Consider the following 21,905-nt stretch of genomic DNA (forward strand, 5'->3'; position numbering starts at 1 on the left):
GCTCAAGCCTTGGCCCTACGAAGAATGCATGACCAGCCTTACAGGTATGAATGGACATGTCCACAGGTGGGAGGGAGGGATGATTGGACAATGACAGGGAGAAAGGCAGAAAATTGAAGGGCAAAGGATCCCCCCTTCTTCTGGTGCCTTTGCCCTTCCTTCCTTCTCCTCTTCTTCCAAAATTGGGTCTCTGTGACTAATCTAGCCCAATCTACCCCCATATCTATCCTCCCTCTCTCTCTCTCTCTGTCTCTGTCTCTCCTCTCTCCTCTCCTCTCCTCCTCCCCTGCTCTTTCTCCTCTCCTCTTTCTCTCCTCCTCTCCTCCTCCCTTCTTCTTCTCTTTTCTTCTTCTTCTTCTTCTTCTTCTTCTTCTTCTCTCACTCTGCCTTTCTCCTCTCCTCTTTCTCTCCCCCTCCTCCTCTCCTCCTCCTCCTCCTTTTCTTCTTCTTCTTCTCCTTCTTCCTTCTCCCCTCCCCACCCTCTCCCCCAACATTTCCTCTCTCTCATGCCCTTCTCCATCTCTGAAATATCTCCTCCTCTCTATCTCCCTTATATCTCTCCCATTTCCATCACCCAATCTCTCCCCTTACATCTCTTCCTGTTCTCATTTTCCCCATCTCCTTTGTCCTAGTCTCCCCATCTCTTTCCCTGTAACGTCCCATCATTTCGTCTCATCTTTATCCCCCTCTGTGCCCCTCCAATATCCCCCCATCTTTCTCCTTCCTTCTGTCCTGATAATCTCTCTCCCCTGCCCCACATCACTGTGTCTCCCCTTAGTACTCACTCTGATATGTGCCTATGCCCTGGTAGGGGAGCTGCACCAAAGGCCCCTGGTGCAGTATGTGGAGATGTATTGCAGGGGCCTGTTCTGGGTGGGTTTCAGAGCTGGGGGTTCTAGCTCTGGCTTCTGGGCTCTAGAGATAAGGATTCCAGGATTAACTTGGTTCAGGGGGAGGCTGATTCTGGAGCTGGATATATGAATAAAGCTCCCAGAACTGTGTTGTGACCATGCCTAGGGTTATGGATCTGTGTTTGGGGTTTCTATAGTTGACTTTTGGGCTGGTGAGGACTACAGAATTTGATGGGCTCTAGCCTGCAGCACTTGGGGAGAATATTGGCTCTAGATATGTTTAGGGGTAGGGCTCTGGGATTGAACTAGGGTGAGAATTAAGCTGGGGGTGTCAACCCCCAGAAACAGTTGGAGAAAGAATGTGGGTTCTCGATATGAGTCTCTGGGTTCTAGAACTGCCTTTGGGAGAGTTCCAAGCCCCATATCTGGATAGAATGATTGTTCTGGACCTGGGTTGGATGGTGAGGATTCTGAGACCTCAATGATATCCCCTCATCTCTCCCAAGGAGGAAGCATGTGGCTGCCCTCTTAGATGTGAGGGCTCTCCAGGGTGCAGCAGCTCATTATGAGTTATTGGCTGTGTCTCGGGGCCTGGAGCAGAGTGAGAAAGGGACTCCTGCCCTTCCCAGGGACTGAGTTTTTTCTGCTGACATTCCTATCCCTTGGCCACCTTTCTGTCTGAGCCTCCCCCTCCCTCTTGCCCGACTCACTAGGCCTGATCTTGCCTGCCTGCCCAGCCACTGCCCTCGGCACCCTGCTCTGCCTCATGCCCAGCCCTGAGCACACCTGGAATTCTACAACCTGCCTGTGATACTGCTGTCCCAGCCTGGAAGCCTATGTCTTCTCCCTTTCCCCTAACATCTGCTGCTGAGAAAGATTCTGACCCCAAGGATGGATTCAGTCCCTGGGTTTCAAACCAGGTCATAGAGTAAGTGATGTCAGAGCTGGGAGAGTCCTCAGAACAGAATGTCATAGCTAGAAGAACTCTAGGAAAGTGGAATATTGGAGCTGGAAGGGCCTTTAGAACATGGACCATCAGAACTGGGAGAACTTTTAGAACACCAAATGTCAGAATTGGGAGGAAACTTAGAACAGAGAAGGTCAGTGCTGGGAGGCACCTCAAAACATAGAAAGTGAACGTTAGAAAGTTAGGACCTAGATCAATAATCAATCAATAAACATTTATTAAGCACCTACTACGTGCCAGCCACTACACTGAGTGCATGGACTATCAGGGTGGGAAGATACATCAGATCATGGAGTTTTATTCCCTCATGTTAGAGACAGGAGAACTGAGGCTCAAGAGTGAGGAAAGGGACTTCTCCCTAGGTCACACAGCAAGCCAGTGGCAGAGTTGGGAGCCAGGGCTGCTCCGGAGTTAGGGTAGGTCCCATAGAAGTAATGGAGGCTGTGCCTTGCTCTGCCCATCTCCATCTCTCTTCCCTCTAAATGTCTTCTTGGGTGGCTCTCATATAATAAGGAATGTATGATGATAAAATAAATATGTTTCTATTAACGAGCAACTGAGGCTGAGTTCTGTTTTGGAGGTGGGGGTGGATGGCAAGTGGGGAGGCACCAAGCAGGCCCCTGAGGCAAGGTCGGGGCACCAAGCCCTCTCTCCCACATCGAGCTGGGGCACAAGTTAGGGGTATGAACCCCAAGGTGGCTAGGGTCCCCTAGCAGGAATCTCCCTGCAAAAGGGAGAAGGCTTGGCCTTCCCTTCCAAGGACTCCCAGTCTGAGCAGGAAACATGGCCCTATGCCTTACCACTGGCTGCTTTAGTCCCCCATATGACGCTCCTTTCTGAAGGAACCTCATTTACATCCTATACAGAGAAGGGAACAGTCTGGGAAGAGGAAATGAAGGGTTCCCCTCTTACTCCTCTCCTTCCCTCAAAGGTTTCAATATCTAGGATTATAGGATAAGATTTAGAGCTGAAAGGGATCTCAGAGGCCAGATGGCAACTCCTTTTCAGAAAAGAAAACCAGTTCCCAGGAGTGTAGGGAGTTGTCCAAGGTCACAAAGTTAATGAGTGTTAGAAGCAGGATTTGAACTCGGTGCTCGTGAAAAGGGGCATCTGGTCTCAGCTGAACTCCTCACACACCCTGCCACACCTGAGCTGCCACACTGGCTGCTTCCAAGAAAGCTTCCAGGGCCAATCTCCGCCAGCCTGGGAGTTTCAGGGAGTCCTACAGACAATGGAGGGAAGGCAGGGCCTTCTCCAATCTCTTCTTCCCAGTCTCTGCCTTGGGTAAGTGGGTAAGCTCCTTGGCCCCGAGCTAGGAGTGGGAAGTTGGGCCCTGCCCCCTACTCTGCCTCACTATGAGCCCTGGCCTAGGTCCGACTCCTTCCCTTGGTCTCCGTTTCCCCATCTGTCTAGAGGATTTGGCCAAGGCGACCTTTGCGATCCCTTCCTGCCCTGACACTCCGGGATTTGGTGACTCCCTGCTGGGTCCCAGAGGCCCTGGGAAGGACAGAAATGATTTCTTTCCTTGTTTTTCTTCCTCAAGGGGAAGGGGAAGGGAGATAGCTAAAGGCAGCCAAGAGGGAGGGCCGAATTCTGCCCTCTGGAGCCACCCTCCCAGCTTCCAGCTAGAGTGTTCAGAGGGGGTGAGGGGAGGGAGCTGTGGTGGTGGGGGAAGTGCAGGGGGAGGGGTACAGGGGGAGAGGGCTGTGACATGCATGGGGGGTGGCAGGAGGCGAAGGCGCTCTGCTTGTTCTAAGGCAGAGAGCCTTGAGACCTTTCCTGCCTCTGCCTCCCTGGGTGGGTTTGCTGAGTGCTTTAGTCAAATGCATTCCCTCTCTGAGCCTTGGCTTCCATGCCATTGGAAAAATGAAAGTGGCACATGTGGAGGGCAATGGCCCAGCTTGAACCCAAGACCCAGAATGTCAGACTAAGGAAGATTGTAAGGGACTGGTCCCAGGGGCTGGCAAGGAATTTGGAGATTCATCAAATCCATGCCCTCCCACCTAATTTTACAGAAGGGAAAATGAGACTAGGAACAGAAAGTCACTTGGCCAGGGTTACAGAGCAAAAAAGGGATTGAGCTCCAGACGGGAACCAGAACTCCTGGGGCCTGTAAATTTCACAGTGTATGAACTCCCCTCCACCCTAGCCTGGAGTCTGTGACAACTTCTGAGAGTGGGGAGCTGGGAGGGAGAGAGGGAGGATGAGGGGGAGGGAGAGAAGGAGAAGGAGGAAGACGAGGAGGAGGAAGAGGAGGAGGAGGAGGAGGAGGCCTCCTCCATCTCCCCCATCACCCCCTGCCCTTTCTGCTCTCTTGGATCACTTCAGTATCTGGAGGGGTGCCCATGGGCAACAGAGGTCAGGCTGCCTCTCCTGGGCCCCACTCAGCAGACCTGCGAGTGATAAGGGGTGGAGGTGGGGTTCAGACCCAGGACTCCCAGGGCGACGGTGGGCTGCGGTGGCACCAGGATGTTGGTGAGTGTGCTGGGCCATGCAGCTATTGATAAGATGGATAGCTGGCTAAAGAGAAAACAATTTATTATAACAAGTTACAGCTATGGCGTCTCAGGGCTGGTGTTTCTCAAAGGGAGTCTAGAAAGCAGGACAGAGGGATGAGCCAAGTAGAGGAAACCCCTCTGTTTGCCCCCTCTTCCCACCAACAGCAGTCCCTGCCCATCCCCAACAAAGGGCCTCCAATTGAGCCCCCACCTCCTTTCCACAACTTTTTCAGGATCTTCTGGATGCATTGAACAGAGAGTAGAAGAACTTTAAAATCGGGGTGCTGAATGTGAAGTTGGAGGTCAGGGGCCACAGCAACAAGCTCTGAGGAAAGTAGGGAGCACAATGGTCAGGAGGCAACCTGGCCTCAGCCTGGCTCCCAGGCCCAGAGAACTGGGGCCTAGGGCACTCCCCCATCATGGCTTCCTCAGACACCTCCAAGAAGAAACAGAGCCCAGCAGATGACTGCTGACTTTTGAATATTTGCCATGAAGCAGAGTGTATTTACCTTCATAAGTATTTCCCAATTATATTTTAATCTGGTTTGGGCAGCACTTTGGTGTTTTTCAGTCCAGGAGTTCTGATATCTCTAGACCACATGATCTCTAAGGCCCTCTCAGCTCTGACCTTTCCTGCTCTAAGGGCCCTCCCAGTTCTGACATTCCCTGTTCTAAGGTCCCTTATAGTTCTGATATTCTCTATTCTCAGGTGTTCCTTCCACCTCTGATAGTCCAAGATTCTTCCACATGAGTGCTATATATTATACTGCCAGTCAGCCAGTAAGCATTTATTAAGACCTTACTATGTGCCAGGTATTGTGCTAAGTGCTGGAAACACAAATACAAGCAGAAACAAAGACAATCCCTAGCTCAAGAAGCTTTGCTTCTAATGGAGTGCTAAAAAGAAGCTGAAAAATGGGAAGAGAAAAGGTAGGGGAAGTTCTATGCAGATGACTGCAATGCAGCCTGGAGAGGGCTGAAAATAACTGTTGCCTGGGCCTTCCCCTTACAATGGAAGTTCTGGAAGGAACCAATCAATCAGGAGGTGAAGCCTCACAGGGCAGAGAATGCTGAGGATGAGGCAGCTGGTAATGCAGTGGATAGAGTGCTGGCTTGGAGTTAGAAAGACCTGAATTTGGGGCAGCTAGGTGGCACAGTATCTGAAATCAAAAGGACCTGAGCTCAAATCTGGCCTCACACCAAACACTTGACAATTATGCTGTGTGACCCTGGGCAAGTCGCTTAACCCCAGCTGCCTTAAAAAGCGAGAGAGAGAGAGAGAGAGAGAGAGAGAGAGAAGAGAGAGAGGAGAGAGAGAGAGAAGAGAGAGAGAGAAAGAGAGAGGAAGGAAGAAGGAAGGAAGGAAGGAAGGAAGGAAGGAAGGAAGGAAGGAAGGAAGGAAGGAAGGAAGGAAGAAGAAAGACCTGAATTCAAATCTGTTCTCAAACACTTACTAACTATGAAACCCTGGGCAAGTCACTTAACCTCAACCTGCCAGAGTTTCCCCACCTGTAAAATGGGGATAATAACAGCACCTCCCTCCCACGGTTGGCGTGAGAATCAAATGAGATATTTGTAAAGGGCTTAGTACATAGTTGTTGTTATAGCAATGCTTCCTCCCCTTCCTCTCATCTACTCATTTCTGGTCCAATTGTGTCCCAATCGTAACCCCATTTGGGGTTTCCCATTTCCTTCTCCAGATGAGGAAACTGAGGCAAACAGGGTTAAGTGACTTGCCCAGAATCACACACCTACTAAGAGTCTGAGGCTGAATTTACCCCCATGTATTTCTCCTGTATGAATTAAGAGAGGTTACCTTGTGTTCTAATCTTCATGTTGCTAACAAATACCTGTCTGGGAGGCAGCCTCTGGCATATACAGTATCAACCTCATTTAACATTGTATAAATTATGTCCCTACTGTTTCTAACGCTTTGGTATTATCTGACATGCTGTAGAGTACACTCTGTTCACTTCAAGGCTTCGCACACAGCAGGTACTGGATAAATTCACCCTCTGTGCTCGAGAACCCTGGGACTGGGGTGCACAGTTCTGTGAAGGGGAAAGAGTCAGATGGCCCGGGGTTCTAGTCTACCCAGGAGGCCATTGAATCCATCCCACACAGGAACAGAATACTTCACTAGAAGACACCCAGCACATGCTCCTCCAGCCTCAGCCTCAAGACCTCCAAGGAAGGGAACTCGCCTCTCAAGGCAACCGGTGACCTTTGCAACAGCTCTTATCCTCAGGAAGTTTGCCTTGATCTCAAGCCAAAACTGGCCACTTTTCAGTCCCTTCTTCCCCTTGCCCCACCCCACTGCCAGCCCCTCTGCTCCCAGGTCTGCCCTCTGAGGCCAAAGAACAAAGCTAATTCCCTCCCTACATGCAAGTACTGCAAAACAGCCATCATGATCCTCTTGTGTCTTCTCCAGATTCCGTACCACCAATGCCCTCAGCTGATGGTATACTCTGGATACCAAGCCCTCCTCTGTCCTGGTTTCCCACCACTGGAAATTTTCCATCCCATTAATGTCCATCTTAAACCATGGTGCCCAGGACTGAACACAGGCCTCCTCATGAAGTATGTGGGACTACCACCTCCTTATTCCTGAGAGCTACTGCCCCACTTTACATGGTTCAATATCAGCTTTTTGGGGCACCCCATTACATGGCTGACTGATACCCTTTCTGGGTTTCAGCTTCCTATTCTGTAAAATGAAGCAACTGGATTCAAAGTGGTCATGCAGATAACTTGCCAGCACTGTAGTCTATGAGTATATGATAAAAATTATGTTTCCTTTAAAAATAAAAACATCTAAAATGGCTCACTGGGGCAGCTAGGTGGCACAGTGAAGAGAACATCAACACTGGAGTCAGGAGGACCTGAGTTCAAATGTGACTCCAGATCTTACTAGTTGTGTCACCCTGAGCAAGTCACTTAACTCCAATTTCCTTTTTAAAAAAAAATAAGCTCACCCATCTCTCTGCATCCTTGGGCAAACTCTAGACAAAGTGATAAACTCCTTAGCAGTCAGTTCATCACCCTAATTTTAGATGGAACCGTGGGAACTCACCTATCCAGAGTCCATTTATCTAATGTCCTAATCTCTAAGAAGTCAGCATTCAGGAACCAACCTTATTGTTGCCTTTTGTATTTCTGTCTTTTGCTCCATCACTTAATTCCATCAGTCACCCTGCCCTTCTCTAGTTAACTCCATGCCCTTCTAATCTTTTTTAAAAAATTAAATTAAATCTATTTCCTCTCCTTCCCACTTTTCCTGTTTCAAAAAGAAGGAAAAAAGCCCTTGCAATAGTATGCCTAATCAAGTGGAAAAAATCCCACACTGGCCATGTCCTAAACCTTAGGTCTTGTCTGCACCTGAGTTCATCCCCTTCTGGGGATCGGGGAGGTGGTCCATGCATCTCCAATCTGCTAATTCTAATCTTCTTGGACTTAGAGAACCAGAGCACCAAGGTTGTAAGAATTTTGTGTTGAATAAGAGCAATAGGTTTAGAGTAAATACCCAGTGTGTTCTCCTTGAAGAAGATTAAGAAGCTTGCATGCACATGCACACATTTTGGAGCTAGGGTGTTTCTTTTTCGGGGTCTTGTCACATTCTTGATTTTGTTCTGGACCAACGACTTCTAGAGAACAGCATATCAAATAACTAAGGCCCAGTGACCTCAATTGGAAGGACAGAGTTCTTTGTGAGCTGACTTGTAGCCACCAAGTTCCACATACCTGCACTCTAGGCTGTTGATAAGAGCCCTAAACATCAAAGTTACCCACAGTGGGTTCTAGGTAACTACATCCTGCATCATTGAATTTTATAGAACTGGCTGCATTCCTGACAACCGAGTTCTAGAGAGTCATGCGCCCTATAACTGAAGACCCCCCCTCAAAAAAAGCCAAGGTCTTAGGCGTTTGGTCAGATGGGCTTTGGATAAGTGAGTTCCCATTGACCTATATAATTATGACAACTGGCACCTGGGAATGGGTTCCAATCTGTAAATCTGGGGGAGGCATTTCCTTCAAGGCCTCAAGACTCAGTATCAGACCCAGGGAGGGGGGTTGCTCTGATGACTTTCTCAGAACATCTGAGCCCTCCACAAGCTATGTGGCTGAGAGGCTGAGGGGCCAATGGGACAGCATTGACAGACAGGCTGTGGAACCCTCTCAGTGCCCCAGGCAACTCAACAACTCTAGGCTGCAGACAAGCTGTATTGGGAGAGGGAAGGTCCTCACCAGGATTCCCTACCTCCTATGAATCACAGGCCCAGGAGCTCATCCTCTCCAAAAGGAGGACTCAGAGCTGTGAGGACCATGGAGATCACCTGATCGAAGCCACTCTCACTTCACAAGTGGAAAAAAAATGAATTCTGCAGATTTAGGTCTCAGAATCACAGATTTAGAGCTGGAAGGGAGGTCCCTGAGACATCCACCTAATTTTACAGATGAGGGAACTGAGTCTCAGAGATATTCAGTGCCTTCCTCAAGCCCTCACAGCCAGGACTGGAATTTCCTAATCCAGTATACTTTCTTTGTAACAAACCCTGGGCAAGGTGACTGATGAGGGTCCAGTACATGGCAAGGCTAGGATTTCAGCCCAGGTCTTTTGAATCCAAATCCAATGTTCCTTCCATGACACTATAACTGGGGAAGACATCTGACTTCATTCATGCCTCCCATTCTTTCCACAACCCCATGCTTTGCTCAAAAAACCCATTATCCCCCTCACCCCAATACACACACCACACACACCCCAAGGATCACCTTCTACCAGTGTGTACAGATAGGTATAATGGCTAGAGCACTGAACCTGCAGTCTGGAATACCTGAGTTCAAATCCAGCCTGTGTGACCCCACAAAGGCCACTGAACATCTCTCTAACTCAGTTTCCTCAACTGGAAAATGAGGATAATAACAGCACCTATCTTGTCAGGGTTGTTGTGAGTACCATATGAGATCTTTGTAAAGGGGTTAGCAGAGTTCCTGGCATGTAAGAGTATCCTTCCTTCCCTCCTTAGCTAACCCATCACGCCAGGAGTTGGTCTGGACACCTTCCCTATTAGTTCAACCCAATGGGCACCCCAGTCACTTACGTGGACAGAGTGTAGGAAACACCCCCAGGTGAAGTTAGAGACGCCTACGGTATCCAAGGCTTCTCTGACAAAGTCATCTGAAGACTTCACCAAGAATTTTGTGGGTGGCATCTGGCTCATGTTACTGGAAACTACCAGAGGAGTAAGAGTCTGGAGAAAGGAGTTGATGACTAGATGGAAGGGTCATAGTTCTCACTCTGCCCACCTCCCAAAGGCTTCCTCCCCTATAGCTGGTCAGCCATATTTACCCCCACCCTTCTGCTACCTCACCAAACCTGCTGCCTCTCACCAATCCCACTTACCTTGGCCCCCTTGCCCTCTTCCCAAGCTCTCCCCCATCTCTGAGCTCCTCACAGACTTTCCCATCCATCTCTTCAGGCCCTAACAATCACACAAGCACATTCACACTCACACCCACACCCATACCTGTATGATGACTCCAGAGGACTGGTATTCCAAGGCCACAGCCCGAGAGAAGCTATTCATAAAGGCCTAGAGTGAGAGAGGGTGATCACAGAATTTTAGCATCAGAAGGACCCAGAGTACAGTTAGTGGAACCCACCCCTGAAGAGGAATCTTCACTACACCCTCAATGAGAAGTCATCCTCCAGCTTCTACTGGAAGACCTCCCAAGATGGGATGCTCACTACCTCCCCAGGCAGCCTCCACTCTGGGGCAGCTCTCATTGACAGGACCCTTGTTCTGCCCTGCACCTCATTGCTCCTGGTTCTGCCCTCTGGGTTCGAGAACAAGACTGGTTCTTGTCTACATGACATTCTTCCAAGTCCTGGAAGAGTTCCCAAGTCCTGCATGAAGCCTTTTCTTCTCCTGGCTAAATATGCCTGGTTCTATAGACCAATCAAACAGCTAAGAAGTATTTAATAGCCCACTCTCTGCAGGGGTTCTTCTAGGCACTAAGATAAGATAAAAACAGAAAGCCAAAAACAAAACAAAAACAACCAAAACAATCCCTGCCCTCCAGAGGCTTCCATTCTATCCTGAGAAACATGTGTCCATATGTATACATATCAAACATATGCAGCTAGTGGCCCAATGACAGAGTGCTGGACCTGGCTTCAAGAAAATCGGAGTGCAAAGCCTGCCTTAGACAAATACTGGCTGTGTGACCCTGGGCAAGTCACTTAACCTCTGTCTCTGTTGGCCTCAAATTCCACATCTATAAATGGGCATAATAAAGAACCACCCCCAAGTTTTTGTGAGGATCAAATGGGATATTTGTAAAGTACATTGCAAACCTTCAAGTCTTATACAAATACTAGTGACTATTGTTTATTTAATACCAAGTAATTGATAGGTGAAGCACCTGGGGCAGTGTGAATGATCAGAAACGCCTCAAGTAGACAGTGCCAATTGAGCTGAGCTTTGGAGGAAGCTGGAGATTCTAAAAGCTGGAGGTGAGTAGGGAGAGCAGGACAGAAATAGAGCAGGTGGGGTGGGTGGGGAGTACATTGTCCTCTGTGGGCAGCAGCAGGAAAGTCAATTCTGCTGGGCTCTAGCATGCATAGTACATAGGAGACCACATAGTCCAGCAGCAAGAGGGCTGGATTCAGGCTGGCCTCAAATCCTATTTCTGAAACCACTTTGTGACCATGGGTAAGTCACTTAAGCTCCCCAGGCCTCAGTTTTCCTCTGTAAAGTGAGGACAGTTGGACTAAATGATCTCTGAGGCCCCTCCAGTTTAGAGCAATGATTAAATCCCACCATACTACTTGCTACTAGCTGGATGATCATGGGTGAGTTACTTCTTTTCTCTCGGTCTCAGTTTCCTCACATGAAATGAGGGACAGCCTCTGAGGGCTATTCCAGCTCTCCATTTCTGATCCTACTGTGCTCATGAGTAACAATGCTGGAAGGAGTTGCAAGCCTGGCTATGAAGGTTTGAAACACCAAAGAGGGAGTTTGTATCAGACCAGATTCAAGGTCCTGCTGGTTCCCATCAGCACCTTCTCCAGCTCATCAATGTTCCATCTAAACTGTGGCACAGCCTAACATTGCCTCTCTTCAGGGATAGTTCCCAAACTTTGTAATTCAGTCATTTCAGTCACCTCAACTCTTCTTCACCCTCTTGGTCACAAAGAGTGAGACACTACTAAAATGACGATTGACAAAACTTAGCCGCAAAATGGCAAAGATACTGGAGTGATTTGCCATTTCCTTCTCCAATTCACTTTACACATAAGGAAACTGAGGCCAATAGGGTTAAGTGACTTACCCAGGGTTACATAGCTAGTAAGTGTCTGAGGCCAGATTTGAATTTAGGAAGGAATCTTCCTGACTCCAGGCACTGTAGTGCGCCACCTAGCTGCCCTATGGTTCCGAAACAATAGAGGAATTTTTCCACTGACCTTGACAATTTCCTGTGTCATTCAAAGTCTGGGTCAGATTTCTCCTTTCTAGGAAGTCTTTCCTGACCACCCTGGCCCCCAGGGCTCTTTGACCTCTCTCAGCTTTTCCACAATGTTTCTGGATCAGATTGGCTACCCTTCCCACCCTGACTCTTCTAGGAAGCCTTCCCTGCCTGAAGGACCCCTCCAATGAGGTCACAAAGAGTTGGGCACAACTGAAACAATTCAACAGCCTATTTCTTGCCCATGTTCTTGCCCAGGTTTCTCTGACTCTGGGTACAGCACTCTACCCACTGCACTATGTAGTCTCCTATCTATGCCACACATACTAGGAACCAGTGGGATTGGCCTTCTTGCTACTGCTCACACAGGCTCAAGGAGCTTCTATTCAATCTAGAGAGAAAATAAATCCCTAAATATTTGTTGTTATTTTTTAATCTTGTCTAATTCTTCATGACCTCATTTTGGGTTCTCTTGGCAAAGATACTGAAGCAGTTTGCCATTCCTTCTCCAGCTCATTTTAAATGAGGAAACTGAGGCAAAAGGGTGAAGTGACTTGCCCAGGGTCCCACAGCTAGTGTCTCAGGCCAGATTTAAACTCAGGAAGATGTCTTCCTGACTCCAGGACAAGCCCTCTGTACACTATGGCACCACCTAGGGTCCATATTCCCAATAAACCTCATCAAAATCAACACAAGGCCAGGTTGGTTTTGGGGGTTTTTTTGAGTGGAGAGTGTGGGTGGGGAGCCCAAGTCTGAGAGGCTCAGAAGAAGTTTCCCAGTTTGGTGAACAGGCCTCATATGGCATATCCTCAAGCCCCTCACTATCCTGCTTGCATTTCTTTGCATGTTTTCCTATCAGTTTTCTTCTAAAGGGTAGTGCTCACAGTTGACTGTGAGAGTCTTGATGTGGTGCTGCCAGAGGACAGTACAGAGAGATACGACTGCTCACGAGCTTGTTCCTGGAGCCAAGATCTAGTTAGCTTTTTGGCTGCTATCACAGTGATACTAGATACTGAGCTTGCAATCCATTGAAACCTCCAGTCTTTTTCAGATAAACTGTTGTCCAACAAAAAACTGGATTTGTGCACCTAATGTAAAGTTACATTTCCCTATAGTTTCATCTTATTAGCTCCACCCAGCCTGTCATGATCCCTTCACTTCCTGGCTCTGTCATCCATTCTTGTTGGGGGTGGGGTGGCAGTAACCTGGAGAGAACACTGGAGGCAGAAGGACCTGGCTCCAAATGCAGCTTCACACACTTCCTAGCTGTATGACCCTGGCCAGCTCACTTCAACTCTATCTGCCTCAGTTTCCTCATCTATAAATATGCATAACAGCAACTTCCCAAGGTTGTTGTGAGGACAAACTGAGATAATCTTTGTAGAGTACTTAGCACAGTGCCTAACACATAGTAGGCACTATAAAATGCACATTCCCTTCTCCTTTCCCTCCCAACTTTGGGTCAACTACATATTTGCATAAACATTTCATCTTTGCCTTCATCAAAGTCAATGATTTAAAAAAAAAACACTTAGCAGAATAGGCCCAAGCACAGATCCCTTCTGGCACTCCAGGAGAACTCTTTCCAGTTGATATTATCAAACTATAAATGATTAACTCTTGATCTGGTCATTCTAGTGATTTGAGACTCCTGCACTTAATACTTACAATAGTTAGCATTTTTGTTATGCTTACTCTGTTTCAGGCATTTCACTAAGTGCTTTACAATTATCTTCTCATTTGATCCTCAAAACAACCCTTGGAGGTAGGTACTATTATTATCCCCATTTTACAGTTGAAGACACTGAGGCAAAGAGAGATTAAGTGACTTGCCCAAGGTCACATAGCTAGTAAGGCTCTGAGTTCCAGACCTAGCATTCTGTGCACTATGGCGCACCCTCGTGACCTCAATCAAGCTACCATCTAGCCCACATCTCTCTCTTTTCCACATCATGAGATATATTATCAAACACTTGGGTGAAACCCAGGTAAGTGCTATCTATTGAGTACCCTTGATCTCTGCTAGTTTTGTGCACCTGTCCTAAGAGGAAATAAGGTTATTTTGGCAAGACCTGTCATTGCTGCAGCCCTGCTGGCACTCTGTGACCACTGGTTCTTCCTTTGGACACGGTTCCCTCTCCTGGGGTGACAAGAAAGCTTCTAGCCAAAGGAATTCTGGAGCCTCAGGACAAAGGATATGGTAGAGTGAGAGGTCTCTGGGGGTCTGCTCAGGGCTCAGAACATAGAATGTTAGAGCTGGGAGGAGAAATGTACAGATTGAGGACTTTAGAACAGGGAATACTGAGGAGGGGTACATTAGAATAGGAAGTGACAGAGCTGGGAGGGACGTTACAAGAGAGTGTGTGAGGGACAGGAGGGGTCTTCGAGCATAGCATGCCAGAACTAGGAGGGAGTGGTCAAGATAGTAGAGTTACAGACCAGGGACCAGCTGAACTCTCCCAACATTTCCTGCCAAACAACTTTAAAATATTGCCTCAAATCAAATTTTGGAGCAGCAAAGCCAACAGAAGGTCATAGGAAGACATTATTCCAGCTTAAGACAACTTAGGAGGTCAACAGGAAAGGTCTGGAACCTCGGGGTGGATAAAGGCCCAGACTGTGACAGGGGCACCCAATGGTGGGTCTTGCAGCTGATTGCAGTGACAGTGGCAGCTTTGGGAGCTCTCAGCACACAGATGGTAAGGGGGTGGCACAAATGTCAGAAACAGATTACAAGGGACCTTTGGGTGGCACTGGGTGATTGGCAACTCTATGGCCATTCACAGTTCTGGGTAGCAGTTCTAGAGTGGATAGGAGTGCTGGTGGACAGTCACAAGGGAGCAGGGACCTTGGTCACAGTTCCAAGGCAAAGAGAGGGGTAGTGCTTGTGGCTGCAGGAGAATTGGGGACCTGGTCACAGTTCCAGAGTGGTGGCTCTAGGGGAGCAGGAGCCCTTCCTGGGTCAAGCCCAGAGAGCAGATCAAGAAAGCAGTGACCACACCTCTCCCCAGATCGTACCACCTTGAAAGCAATGAAAATTTAGAGACTCTCACAACTAGCTCTGAAACAGAGAAAATAAAACAGCGCCTCTCTACCCCAGGAGAACAGAACCCAACTTTAATGTCAGTTTAAAGTCAAGAAGTAGGCTGGAAAAATGAACACACAACAAATTAAAAAAACCTTGACCATGGTGGAGGGAAGACCAAACAAACTTAAAAGAAGACAACAGTGTATTTATATTAAATTTTACAAGGTTAAAAAAACTAAGAGGGACCTTAGAACATGCAATGTCAGGCCAGAACAGAGAATAACAGAGCCAGAAGGGTCCTTAGAATAAAGAATATCAGAGCAGAGAGGAGCCTCACAACAGAGAAAATTAAGGATGGCTTTAGAGCAGAGTAAGTCTGAACTAGGAGAGTCCTTAAAGAAGGGATCATCAGATTTGATAATGTTATTGGAACAGAAAACATCAGAACTGAGAAAATAGCACATGAAAGATGAGAAGGCCCTTAGAATATGGAATATAAGAGCTCTGGGTGGGATTGAGGAGGTAAGAGAGTGTATGGTAGCCTAGAACAAAGACTGTCAGAGCTGGGAGGAGACTTAGAACACACAACGTTAAAGCTGGAAAGTACCTTAGATTATAGACTGCCAGAACCCGGAGGGACTTTAGGATACAGAACGAAGAATCTCAGAGAGGAAAGGGCTTCCACAGAACATGTGGATGTTACAGAATCCCAGAGTCCTCAAGCTCGAAGGCATCCCATCTAGAAGGCATCTAGTACATCCCACACGTGAGGAATCCCTTCTATAATGCAACTGACCAGTGGTCACCCAGTTTGACTTTTAGTGAGGGACAAACTACTGTCTTGCAAAGAAACTCATTCTATTTATTTAAGGCTCTGATAGTTAAGAAGCTTTTCTTGATATCATGTCTATATTAATTGTTATTGAGTTGTTTCGGTCATGTCCAACTCTTCATGAGCCCATTTTGGGGTTTTCTTGGCAGAGAAGCTGGAGTGGTTTGACATTTCCTTCTCCAACTTATTTTGCAGATCAGTAAACTGAAGGAAACAGGGTTAAATGACTCGCCCATGGTCACAGAGCCAGTGTATGAGGCCAGATTTGAACTCAGGTTTACCTGACTTCAGGCCTGATGCTCTATCCACTGTGCCATCCAGCTGCCCCAAGTCTAGATTTGCCTCTGCAACTTCTACCATTATCCCTGGATCTACCCTCAACAAAAAGAGTAGAATTGCTTTTCCATATGACAGCCCTTCAAATGCTTGGAGACAGCTCTCACAATGCCCTGGCCTCCAGTCACTTCTTCCCTTGGCCAGACACACCCAATTCCTTCAACAGATCATGATGTGGTAAACACCGAAAGACAGAATGGAACAGAGCCAATCTCCCTTCCCTCCCATGGTTTTACTACCACCTTGATAGCGATGACTCTCAGAATACAACCTTTAGCCCTGGCCTCACCCGTGAGCTTCCTGCCTGTTGCCTCCACCTGGAGCATATCCAGAACCAAGACGACCTTTTTCCTTTACCCCATGCTTCTTTCTGACCTTAGTACCGCCATGCAACCATTCTCTGATAAGAACCTTAGGGTTAGCTTTGCTCCTTCCCTCTTCCCTCTGCTAGGATCCAGTCAGCAACCAGGTCTTCTGCAGTTCATATCCTTGGTATCTTTCCTATCCCCTCCTCTCCTTCTAGGGCCACTACTGTGGTTTGTGCTCTTACCACCACCTGTTTAATTCATCAGAAGAGCCTTCTCACAGATGTTCCTAGGTGCACTCTTTCTCTCTACCCATCTATCCCTCAAATTTTACTCAGGATCATTTTGCTTATGCACAGATCTGTCTACATCAATTGCCTCCTCAGAAACTTTTAACGGCTCCTTGTTGCTATTAAGTAAAATGTAAATCATCCTCTATGTCCCAGCAGAAGGAAAGCTTCTTTCACCGAACATACTGTCATGTGCTTGAAGACATTTCTAGGCCAAGCACCCACAGCCCCTCCAATTAATGCCTGTATTTCCTAAAAATCTCACTCCCCTCAGCCCTCTTATGGATCTTCTGGACCTCAAAATATTCTCTTCTTGCTATCTGCTCTGGAAACTTTCCTCAGCCCCTGGGACCTCCTCACTCTAGAGCATCCTTCCAACCTTGCTGCCTGCTCACCATGGAATATTCCTCTGCAAGGGCGTTTGCCAGATCTCACTGACCAGTTCCAGCTGGAGTCTGCTTTTGGTGGAGATGCCTAGACTGCCTCCTTTTTATATTCAGGACTTTCTGGATTTAACAATGATGACCCTTCCCCATTCCCCAAGCCTAGGGCAAAGATTGTTTATCTTGCTTGTGCACATATCCCCACTGCTTATCACAGAGCCTAGTGAGACTTTAATAATTCCTTAATGAACTCTCGTGTCCTTCCCTCATGTGGCAAGCTTTGTCAGTGCCAAAAGGCAAAAGTGAACCTCAGCTTCCATTGCTATGTCCAAGGAGGCTCCTGGGGCCGCACTTGGTAAGGGGGCACTCAGACTTTGGCTGGTTTCATTTTATTACTCTGTGAGGCCCCCCATTAAGAAAATTACTGAACCCACAGTGGTGGTGGGTGAATATGGGTGAAGGGCTTAGTATCTACTCTCTGGTTTTATATACACTAGAACTGAAACTCAGAAAGCTGGTTGCCCAATGACTTTGAGGGAATCAGGGATAGAGGGGGCACTCCCACCACCCCACTGCTCTCAGCTCCACATGGGACACTCTGTTCATTCCATCCCCATCTCTGAACCTCTTTCTTCTTCCTGGTAACTTGAAAGGGTCTGGGACCCATTTACCTTAGTAGCCCCATATAATGCCAAGAATGGGGAAGGCTGTCTGCCAGCCTCAGAGGATATGTTGATGATGACTCCTCGTCCCCTGCAGAATCGGAGAAGAAAACTGAGAATGGCAGAATCAAAGGCAAATGAGTGTCTGGGGGTGTGTGTGAGATAGGCGAGGAGGTCAGTATGGATGGGAAGCAGGCCGTAGAGATGGGGAGAAGGGGATGCCTGGGCCCCTACCTGACTACCATCTGAGGCAGGATGATCCGGGTCATCTGTGGAGGAAGAAGGCTAAATCTACCCAATGATCCACCTTTGGCATACTGCCTGAACTCTCCCCCATGTCCCTCCCTCTACTCCCTTCCATCCCCTGCCAATGATGTTTCTTGTCTCTTCTGCCTCAGTCTTACCTGAACCATTGACAGCATGTTACAATTCATCATGTCTGTGAAACTCTGGGAAGACAGAGGACACCTTTTATTTTTCATGGGCCCAGAGTCTCTCACTTCCCCCAAAAGCAACCTGGCCATGAATTCTCAGGTTGGAGTTTGCTGAGACATTAATGTCTTTCTCAACCTTCAAGGCTCCCCCCACCCGCCCCCCCATCAAGGTCCATCTCCTCTAGGAAAATTTCCTAAGCACTCAAATCCCTCCCCCCAAGCTTGACCAAGGCCCAATTAAAACAAATATACCACATTTGTAAATAAATACACAGACAATAAATAGACTTAAACTGGAACAAATTGTCGGAATTTTCAAGGCAACATTTTCTCAACATTGTTATTATTATGGCCACAAAAGCAAGGGGAGCTCACATTTCTGACCTGATTTAAATTTAGAAAGCACTTTCTGCCTGTTAGAAAGGTGGCAGAGTTGGGGGTGGTGAGATAGAAGGTAAGATGGAATAAGGAAGGGGCACATAAAGAGGGCAGGATTAAGAGAGAGAAGAAGAGATGGAAAAATGGAGAGAAATGGAAAAGGGCATGAGTTGGGCGGGGGTGGGGGGATAATGTAGCTTCCTCTACCTTGCCTGATTCTTCACATCCATTAGCTTCTGGGGATTATCTTGGAGCTACTCCAACATTGTTCACTGGAAAAAAATCAGATCAGTACCACAGAGCAAGGGATGAGAGGAATTCTGGGGCAGGACTGAGAAGGGAAGAGGAATGTGTACCTAGAATGCCGATGTCTAGGCCCTCCAAGCCTCTCTCAACTGTCTCATAGATCTCTAAGCCTCCACTGAAGTCCACCTGGATGACTCTTGTTTCCTTACCATGGAGTCTCTCTGTAGGAAAACTCAGAGAATTCAGAAACAGAAGCTTAATGCTGCTCCTTATTATATAGATGAGGAAAGGCCCAGAGAACACATGGGACTGACTGGCTCAGGCTCACACACAGCCCGTGTCTAGCAGAGCTGTGTCCAACCTGAGTCTTTTGTTTCCAAATCCCACTGTGGAACCTTGACCAGCCTCACTTCTCTCCCATGGCCCTCCTTTCTAGTGCAGCCCTCACCAATGTCCTCTGCCTCCCGACGTAACTTGCTGAGATCTCGGCTCACCAGTACAACATTGAGGCCTCTTCGGGCCAGCTGTATGGACACAGGAGAATGGGGAGATTGAGGGAGTGGGCACACAGAACCTCCCAAACCTACAGAAGACTCAAGAAGGTCCATCCAAATAAGCAGGCGTGCATAGGACAAAGAAGGATGTGGGGAATTCATAGGAACCCCTGAGCAGAAACACTCAGGACAAATATGGATTTACTTGTCTGTCTGTCTTTGTATCTATCCTATCTACTTCTCTTTCTATTATCTATTCATCTTTGTGTATGTGTGTATCTATTTATGTATATACATTCACATGTAACATTAATTACTACATTTATATGTATTTACACAAGAATCCCCCTGCAAACACATCCTGAGGCTCTAGAAAATAATCAGGGCACATAGAAAAGAAAGCATATGGAAAAACACCGAATGCATGGGACCATGTATGTGGAATGCAATGGAATAGAGATGTGGGGCCATGTCCAGGTATACTAAAGACAGATTCAGTTGGCCCCAGGCCACCCCCCCACTTACCTCATGAGCATAGCTCCTGCCGATTCCGCTTGTGGCCCCGGTTACCACTGTGAGAAGAGAGACCTGGGAGTCCCTGGGGGGAACCCTCTGGAGGACCCACCCAATGGGAGATCCCAGGAAGGGCAGGAGAGAGCCTCTACTCTCCACCTCCTCCTTCTGAGTTCTACTCCGTGGCCCAGGAATTGAAAAGGACTTTAAGTTTGTGCAGTGGACTCAACCTGGAAATGGAGTCTGCACAAGGGAATGTGCTTGCAGGGGCCTGCAGCCCTAGGGGCTCCCTGAATGTGAGCACCATACATATGCAATACTGAGATCAGAGGACCTCAGATGTAAAGCCTCCCAGGACTCTGGAAATCATTTAGTCCAGCTGCCCCAGTGTTAAAAAACTACAAAAACAAAAAAAGCCACCCGAGCCTAAGCCCTCCTCGGGGTTACCCATGTCATGGAATCAGATTCAAGGTTCAGACAGACCTTGGGGCCCCTGGTCAGACACTTATTTTATAAACAAGGAAAGTGAAGCCCAGAGTGGAAGTGACTTGCCCAGGGGGGTCACAGGGGGTCCGAAGCAGCTTGACTGAATTTTGAATCCAGGTCCTGGAATCCTCCATCCATGGTCCACAGACTCTTCTGAGGCAGCAGGTCACAGGACCCCTATCATCAGAGCCCTTGCCCCTTCACTCCCCCTTAGGCACCTTTCCCTCCCTCCTTCTCCCACACACCTGCCCAGGCCCCTTGTTCCTGAGAGAAATGCCAAGGCCCAGGCCAATCTGGGGCAGCCCATAGACCAGCAGGGCATGGCCCAGCCACCAGGCTACCCGCAGAAGCCACCAGGTTGCAGCCACAGTGCCGAGCATTTGGAAGGCTGAGCCACCTAGTTCCATCCACGACCCCATTCTGGACAGGACAACCTGGAGGTTCTTCAGGACAGCCTTGGTGAGGGGCAGGCTCAGCTCTACAGAATCCAGAGGATGAAAGGCCACAGGATCACCCAGGTCCTAAGGTCTGAGGGGGGAGGGGTCACCTGGCAATGAAGGACTGGTGGAACGCCCAGGTGGAATGGTAACGGGGCGGGGCCGGCCAGCCTAAGACCTGGCATGGAGGAACCCTGGCATCCTGGAAGGAACCACAGCGATGCCTGGTGACAGCATTGGTTGTACATGATGGGCAGGGATTTTGGGGACTGTGCTCTGTGCCCTTCCTCCCACTGTATCCCCCATCCCAAGAACACTCGGCCATCTCTTTCCAAAGACTTTATTGAAACGTGTAGAGTATAGAGGGTGAGGCAGCTTCCAGCTACAGGCCCTTCCCATCCCCCAACCCAGTGGAGGCCCTGGAAACCGAGATCTAGGAGCACTGAGATGGCCTCTACCAACTTCCCAAGGAGCCATCAAAGGACACAAGACCTTGGGAACCACAGGGGGTGGGACACAGGTGAGGACGCTGCTCCTTCACTATGCCCAGGGCTGGGTCTGGCTCAGCAGGAATTGGATGTCAGGCAGCAGGCAGAAGCTGGCTGCAATGTCCAGTGCTCGCCAGGGCGCAGAGGTCGCTGCCAGCCAGGCGGATGCTGTGGGCTGCCGCCAAGCCCATGGGCTGCCAGGCCGGCTACATCGAGGCCAGCTTGCCAGTATACACCATGCACCGTGGCGCTCACGTCGTGGCCCAGGCATATTGAATGACTGAGCCAGGCACCAGACCAGTGGCTGGGAATACAAAAAAAAAAACTCGAAAAACCCCAAACACTTCCCAATTCTTGCCATCAGGGAGCTTATATTCCGATCTGGAAGACAGCAAGCCAATAATGTTGCACGCACAAATGTATGCTAAACAGATGGAAAGTGCTCTCAGAGGGAAGAGGTGGATGGGGTCGGAAGGGACTTCCTGCAGAGCTGGGCTATGTATCAGTACTGTCCCAGGCTCTGGGGATACAAGGCACAGATTGTAGAAATGGGAGGTTTAGGAGGAGGGGTAGGTTGGAGAGGAAATCAGTTCTATTAGGATTCTCAGCTATGGACATCCAGATGGAAATGTCCAGCAGACAGTGGTGATGTGAGCCCGGAGCTTGACAGACAAATGTGGGCCACATATGGGAGTCATCTCGGATGTGGGATGATCACTTGAGCCTTGCAATGAGTTATTATCTGGGGACACTACTAGGGGGAGCAGGAAGGTGGGAAGTGGGATCAGCCAAGTTATTCTCAGGTGG

At 48.4% G+C, this 21,905-nt stretch overlaps 1 pseudogene across 1 annotated transcript; it reads right to left on the reverse strand.

The window, feature by feature from the left end:
• Window positions 1-4,501: 4,501 nt before the first annotated feature.
• On the reverse strand, window positions 4,502-20,728 carry LOC110204536 (very-long-chain 3-oxoacyl-CoA reductase-B-like; annotated as a pseudogene). Its single transcript, XR_013486732.1, has 11 exons — window positions 20,419-20,728; window positions 19,700-19,746; window positions 19,129-19,204; window positions 18,791-18,901; window positions 18,642-18,706; window positions 18,027-18,071; window positions 17,857-17,891; window positions 17,632-17,713; window positions 9,845-9,910; window positions 9,419-9,568; window positions 4,502-4,641 (listed from the first exon to the last, which is right to left on the reverse strand). The product of XR_013486732.1 is annotated as a very-long-chain 3-oxoacyl-CoA reductase-B-like (transcript).
• Between the last annotated feature and the right edge of the window lie 1,177 nt (window positions 20,729-21,905).

This window comes from Phascolarctos cinereus, unplaced genomic scaffold, assembly GCF_003287225.1.
Source record: "Phascolarctos cinereus isolate Bilbo 61053 unplaced genomic scaffold, phaCin_HiC Scaffold_571;HRSCAF=1200, whole genome shotgun sequence".
Lineage (NCBI taxonomy): Eukaryota > Metazoa > Chordata > Mammalia > Diprotodontia > Phascolarctidae > Phascolarctos > Phascolarctos cinereus.